Source organism: Pimephales promelas, chromosome 13 (genome assembly GCF_988280905.1).
Source record: "Pimephales promelas chromosome 13, fPimPro1.hap1.1, whole genome shotgun sequence".
In the NCBI taxonomy this organism is placed as follows: Eukaryota; Metazoa; Chordata; class Actinopteri; order Cypriniformes; family Leuciscidae; genus Pimephales; species Pimephales promelas.
In genome coordinates this window covers 24780481-24788439 of record NC_142781.1, presented here as the reverse complement: position 1 = coordinate 24788439, position 7959 = coordinate 24780481, and positions in this window count along the sequence as shown.

The window sequence follows — 7959 nt, the reverse complement described above, 5'->3', positions numbered from 1 at the left end:
TTTAAGTCAAAGACTGATATTTAACTTTAATGGTGTGTTTTTTATATCACACTAGTACATAATGCTGAATGTATTGGCCAGTTATGATTTAATGTGACCTTTTGTAAAATATGCTCAATTGCATGTTGTTGAGTAAATCAAACAGAACTGAACCCTGTGGAACGTCCCATTTAATAACTCAATCGTTTCATCATTCATTGAAAATTGCCAGGAATGAAAATAATACAATCAAGTTAATTACAGAAGCATTCATTAGCACTGTAATCGTTATTTTAGCCTTGTTTTCCAGTTAAAAAAATATATATAGTAACATCCCTAGAATGACTTAACAACTTTTAGAATTAACTTCACAACTTTCCCAAAAAAAATTTGACAGGCTCAACCTTTCAGTGCCACACAACATCATTTCCCAGCAGTGCACACTATCCTTTCTGATCATGTCCTCTTTTTCATATGTAAATTTAAAGCTGAAAAGTTGACAGCCAGGCAGTGTTTTAAGCTCAAATGTAAATTTCCTTTAAGTAACTCCCAGAACACAGAACAAGAATGCTAATTCTTTGACTTGGAAATTCATAGGGGTTATTTCATCCACAGGTCCCAAACTCCCAGCCCAGGGATCGGCTGTTGGGAATAAAGCGAGGCCTATGTCAGCCACCACCACTGAGCATCGCTCCCGCAGGCGCAAAGGCAAAAAATTGGGGGCTGAAAAATTGTTCCTGTCATTCTCACACATGTACGACAGCTCTTTTTTGGCATTTCAATTAAGCTGGAGATGGGGAATCTCACCTAAGCTGTCGGTGTGATAGTTGCTTGGTCTCCGGGAGGATTTCAACACTCTCGCTCAATAGCAGGACATTCCTCGCAGACTTCATTATTGAACTGCTGCTCTGTGGCTTACAGTCAGAGCATATAGATAATGACAACCCACAGCTGAATCTTTCCCCTCTATAGAGATATTATTGAAATGTCATATCTGTTTGATGAAACATCATATTTTAATACCTGTTACACTGATAAATTTGGCTTTATTCCTTTTGCAGCTCGTGAGACTAAAGTGAAACACTGTGCTGTATCATAACATAATCAATATCTTCTGTACACAAATACATGTACACAAACAAGTACATGCATTTGAAAAAACTGCACAAGTGATGCTATCAGTAAATTTAATTGGTTAAATACCAAAGACACTCTATTAAGGTACACTATGTAACTTTTGGCCCACTAGCAACTTGAAAAATACAACTACATGACTTTTGCAGAAGAAAATAGTGTTACTTGCTCTTTGTGACTGTGTGGATGAAGAATACTGAATACTCAAGAATACTGAAGCCAAAATATTATCCTTATTTTGCATGAATTTAAAACGCAGAGCAGACGTAGGCGAGGCAGCTTGCGCGCCTATTGGTTGCTCTGCGGCAACTGCTGCAACCAATCGATGCACTGTACGTGACGCAAGCACCAATGAGGGCGTGGGCGTGGCACAGTACTCATAAAAGAGTAGGCATAGTTCTAAATGTCTAAAAATCGTTTTCAATATTAAAGAATTGAATAGTTCACACCACAACTATAATGATAACGGCACTAACAATATTACAATCCCTTTCAGAATGATTTTATCCAGCTGATGAACAATAGAAACAATCAGAATGCATCCTGCTGTAACGAACTTGAGCATTTAAAGCGGCAGACAAGCAGAATAGAATAAGGATTAAAATAAATAGAACAATTTCATCCGCTGGTGTGGATGCTAAAAGAGTTCTTGGTGTGAACAGGCCTTTGCAGTGTACCATGTTATGCTACCATAAGTATCTTTAGTATCAAAGATTCATGAGATTTCTGGTGCCAACAGTGAGAGAATTTGCTCTCCAGCTCAAACCGTCGAGACATGTGAATGTGTGGGAGTGCATAAAGAGTATGTATCTATCAGACCTGGAGCAGGTGTAATAATGTCTAAGATGCAAACTGTGCATCTATCAGTCTGCCAGTCAAACCCTGATAACATCATAATTTCAGCCCAACAGACGGCGCAGTTTCATGCCAAATCTGAAGGAACAGACACACAGAAGCTCCCCTACCCCTTTCTCACTAACTTTGCCTGTCATCTTCTCTGTAGCCGCATCTCGATTTAGTGTTTCCACCATTTGTTCCTTGATGCATATAATCACCAACACAAAAGCCAGGCTCAGGTGAAAGGAAACATATGTGTGCATAAATAAATGCATACTTACATGTACTGATCTTAAAGAAATGTCGCAAGTCCTACTCCAATTGTCACAGGAGAGAGTAAAATCAGAGACAAAGAAAGAGACATGATGAAGCAGCAGCAAATAAAAGTGATCTATCTTTATTTCCTGAGGCAAAAGAGTTGTCTTACAAAATATTTCAGAATAAAATGATTACTCAAACAGGATTTAGAGGAACCCACAGGGAGGGCATGACATATCCTACTCTCAGTCTGTCAAATTCAATAAGCTACTTCCTTTTTTCTCATCTGCTGCTGTCCCCCCATTTAAAAACATCTCCAGACACATTCTACACCAAACCGATGGTGTAGGGGGAGATGAGAGCTTGTTATGGTATTCAAGGCAGACTGAGATGTTTCAATATATTTATGTGACATATTTATGCCAAAGTAAAGCTTATCTCTCTCGTCCAAGAGAGATAAGCTGTATGTACAGGAGCGGTACGTCTTCAGTCGGGTCTGCTGACACACTTCCATCATTGAGATGATCTCATTTGAGTCGACAGATAAGACTACAGCACTCTTCTAAAAGACGCCTGCACTGCTGTGGGCATGTTTTCCAAAAGCTTTTTCTTTTTTTATCCGTTGCAATATACAATTTTTTTTTAACTATTTCAAATTTAAACCTGGAAATATTCCTGCCATTTTTTCTGTTCGACTTTCACAATTATTATGCTGACGATATAATTTGCAAAAAAAAAAAAAATGTAATGGAAAGAAAAAAAGTCTACACTTTCATTTATAATAGACAAAGACAACAAATAAAATAGTATTAATAATAATAATAATAATAAAGATGTATTGATGTACAGTTTAGGGTTTAGACTGAACATGTTGAGTGCCGTTCAGCTGAATTGACATCACTTTTTAAAATTACAATTTAGTTCCTGAATTTGAGTTGAGACACCAAACAGGAAACTATGAACGTAAAAATATGAATGTAAGAAAGTAAAATTTAAATAAATTGATGCTCAAATATATAAAACTAGTTTTTAACTATAAAGCTGTTTGTAGACAGACAGACAGATAGATGGATAGATTGAAGGATAGATAGATAGATGTCCAATAGGTGATAGCTGTCACATAATAAAGCTTTAACACACACTCACACTCTTTCTAATATTGTCTTATCAAGCACACAAACTGGAAATATACATTTCCACTATCATTCTATGAGAGGTTATGTTTACATATCCAATGGTGGGAAAGGGAATATTCTATATTATACCATGGTCTGACTGAATAGTGTATTAAGGTGTGCAATAAAACCATTTTATGCACAGATTCCAAGTGCGTTTTATCACCATTAATGCACTGTCATGCATTCTTCACCAATGACACACCAACCGATGGTATACCATGGTCAAACCAAATGACCATAGTAAACGTGGCATAATGCAAATTATTTTAATGCACTTCGCGTTGGGCGGTTCTTTGCCTTCACGTTGTGCATTACATTTTTTTTATTGCACAGCTATCCCTTACATATGCGCTTTCTGCAATATCCTATAAAAATTGATTTTTCTTCATGCCTTTGGGGTGCACATTTTATCTTTTCAACATTAATTTAAGAGCTTCTCCGGAATCTCTAGCCTCTATATTTGGTTTTCTGTTCAGAAACACTTGGCCAAAGGCACATTGAGTTTTATTTGGTGGGGGTGGGGTAGTGTTGTTTGGTGTTGTACTGTTGCATGTTGAGAAGCTTTTGAGGGCTTTCCCTTCAGCATGATACACATTCATTTCAGTTGCATCTGTATTCTAAGGACACTCCAGTTTCAAAAAGAATAGAGCGAGCCTGACCTGCCCTCCCTGATTCTTGTAATCTTTTTCTTGTGCGTGGGTGCTCTTTGATGCCATCAAAATAACAGCCTCAAAATAAACAGACAATAATAAAACATTAAGTGAAAAAATAACTACAGAGTGCACTCATGCTGTGCATTCTTTATGTAGCACTGAGGTTAAAACCCCCCTGCCATGAAAACAAGCGGTGAATATCAACTCGTATCTATTACACTCTGTCCTGCCAGAGAAGCCAGGCAAACAGTTCAAAAAAAAAAAAAAAAGATATTTGATTATCGTCAGGTATGGATGGATTTAAATTCTATGCAAAATAATTGCACAAAATCTGATAAATATTTCAGATTATGACACTTATTAACGATTGGGGTGGTCTTTATTTCCAGAAATAAATATTCCAAAACACATCATGGGCCATTTATAAACTGGAGGTGAGGGAGTAAAGTGTGATATATTAGCCAATATTTTGTTTTCATGCTGTTTTTACATACAGCACATTTAAGACACAATAGTGCCACCTATATGTAGAAGAAAGTCAGCACATCACAAAAGTACAGGTTTGATAGGTAATATTTAGATTTTCAATGTGTAACAGAAGTGTCATTATAAGGAGGACTAGGATTGCCACTAATAAATGTATTAATTAAAATTAAATAAAACATTTTTACAAGTGTGTATTTGCATGAACAAAACGTTTCAAAATAAACCATTTTAAAAACCTATTTATGCAAATTGGCATTATTAGTTTATTTTTTATTTTACCTTTACATTTAACTATTATTTTTTTACATTTAATAGATATTTTTAACTTATGTTTATTTATTTTTCCACTTCAAAATGGGTTTATTATTCTCTTTTCATTTTTTTTTCAATTGCACATCTATTCCCTAATATAGGGTTAAGATTAGCTTGCTTAAGTATTCCCCTATTATGTTTTCCTTTCTTTTTATCATGAACACGCATCACAAATGTCAAATTGTTCTTTGCCTCAGTTGATGGCAAGATTGGATGGCTGAGATGATCAGCCTTTCCTTGAATACACATTTGGACAGTATATGAAAAAATAGTTTGTCCAATGAAACCTGCCATTACCTTGAATTTGGAAAACTGCCACATACCACAAATTGCTATATTGTGTATGAAGATGTATGAAGTTGGGGAATTGTTAGAATATTCTACATGCTCTGAAGTCTACAAATGACTATTTGAAAAGTTTAAGAATGGCCTTGAGCATGGAGCAACATTTGAATGCATGTTCTGGCTACCGAGTTATATGAAATACAAACGGTGACATACACTCTTAAAAATAAAAGGTTCTTTATGAAGAAATTATTTACCTGGAACCTTTCCATTGCACTTTCGGTCCTTTTAATTGAAAACATTCTTTAAAATGTTCTTTACATTAGGAAAAATTGTTAATTTACGATCCGTTTACTGAAAGGTTCTTTGGTGAACCCAAAATGGTTCTTGTTTTTTTTTTATTTCTTTATTTCAACAGGGACAATGTGCAAAAACATTAATTAAAGATGCTGTGCACCAGATTTAGCTTAAGCTATTTCCTTCTGTAGTCCCTGAGCAGGTGAATTACAACACAAAATATACAATCTAAAATATAATTAGTCACCCTAACAACTATTAATTCATTCATTCAACCATTCCCCATTACACTTATCAGTCCAAGTAAATAATACCAAAATTACTGCAATAAAACATCACTAAAAGTCATATTTACTGTATGTACACAATTATCTATGCTGACACGACTGGTTTTCCAATAGCACTTTCCTTGTATTGTGAGAAAAATCCTCCAAGTCTGTAAGTTTCAGACTCTGTGGGAGTTTGTTCCATTCTCTGATGCCTTTAAACGAGAAGGCCGTCTGTGCAAAGGTCGAACCACGTTTAGGCAGTCTGCAATCATTGCAACACATAGACCTGTTACTCCTATTCATCTGTTCAGAACAAAACTGGACAAATGTTTTCAGGGGAGGAGGCGCATATTATTACACAATTATATTATCAAAGTTTAACATGCTGTATTTTTCAAGAATCAGACTGATTATATCTCAGTGTTTTTTGTCAAATACTTTAACAGCTTGATTATATAAAGATTTTAAAGGTTGTATTGCCGTTTCACTCGTCTGTGACCAACAAGAAATACAATAACTAATACGAGGAATTATCATTGCCTCCATGTAAATTTTTGCAGCATCATGAGTCAATGTATTCCTAATATGTCTAAAAGCAGACAAAGTGTATTTTAGCGTGCTGCACATTTTCCTAACAAGTTTTTTTAAAGTAAAAGTTGAATCAAAAACAAGACCTAGAAATTTAAATTCCTTCACTACTTTGATTGGACTCTGATTTGCATAAATGCATGGAAACGAGGACTTCAGTCGTTGGGTTTGGGAAAATACATTGCTTGCTACTGTTTTATTTACATTCAGTAAAGCGAGGCAGAGGAAAGCCAATTTAAGATGTTTCCCATAACATTGGCTAGTTTGTTAGCTACACTTGTCGCATCACTTCCATGCATGTACACTACAGTACCATCCGCGTACATTTGCATGTCCACCTCACCGCACACCGAAGGAAGATCATTTATGTAAAGCGCGAACAGCAATGGCCTAAGAACAGAGCCTTGTGGAACACCCATGTCATTAGCTTTAGATGTTGATAACTTACTTTTGACTCTTACGCACTGGACACGGTCACTGAGATATGACTCACTGCAGAGCACTTAAGAGACAAATTATAGTCAGCTTCCTTAGTAACACAGAGTGGTTGACCATGTGAAACGCCTTGCTTAGATCCAAAATCACAGCGACCACGACCCTGCCCTTTTCCAGCTTTACCTTCACCACCTCAATAAAGTAACAAAATGCAGTTTCGGTGGAATGGTGCTCTATATCCAAATTGCATGGGATGTAACCTATTATTTTTGTTTTAGTGTTCTTTTATTTGCTCCGCAATTACTTTCTCTGCAATCTTTGAGACAACAGGAAGTATGCTAATTGGCCTGTAATTGCAGACCTCATGCCTGTCCCCCAATTTGAATACTGGATTGATTACTGCGGTTTTAAAAGCATGGGGGGGGATTCTCTTCTATTGATTTGTTTATCAGATATGTGATAGGAGTTACAAAAATGTATTTATGTTTTTTAAAGAAGAGTATTGTCCATTCCCCAAATATCTTTACTTTTACAATTTGTCAATGATTGTAACATTTTCTTTATTTCAAATTCATTAACCAATTTAAAATTTATATGTTTTGTTCGTATAAAATACAATCAGAACTCGTACATAAATCAATGCAATCAGATGCCCGTACATTATTTCAATCTTGTATTTCTAGTTCTTTGACTGATACAACTCTTCCAACCAGTTACTTTATCAATGGTTTGCCAAAGTCTTTTAATGTTTCCTTTGCTTGTTCAATTAAGTTGATAAAAAAACGTGCTTTAGTTTTTCGAAACAGTGTAACTTTGTTGCTGAGCTCCTTGTACAAAAGCGAATCTGTCAAAAGGCCTGTTTCAAAGACTTTTTAAGTGGCGCATCTATTCCCTCCTCATCCAGGGAATAGATGGTTTACTTTTGATCTTCCGAGATGATTCCTTGGAATATTTCGATAGGAGATCACTAAAGGCTATCATAAAGTCATTACTTGCTGATTGGCAATTTTTGCCACTAGTTTTTGCCACTGACTGTATTGAATTTGTTTTATTTCATTATAAAACAATTCCAAGTCTCTTTTTGCAATATATGAAGCGGAAGCCCCTGAATTGATATCAATTCTATTAGAAGTTTTTGATAACCTCCAGTCCTGACTATCAAAGTAAGATTGTGGTCAGATAGACCAGTTATCGGGTTATAGGATTTTGCAATTCGTTCTTCTCTATTTGTAAATATAAGATCAATCA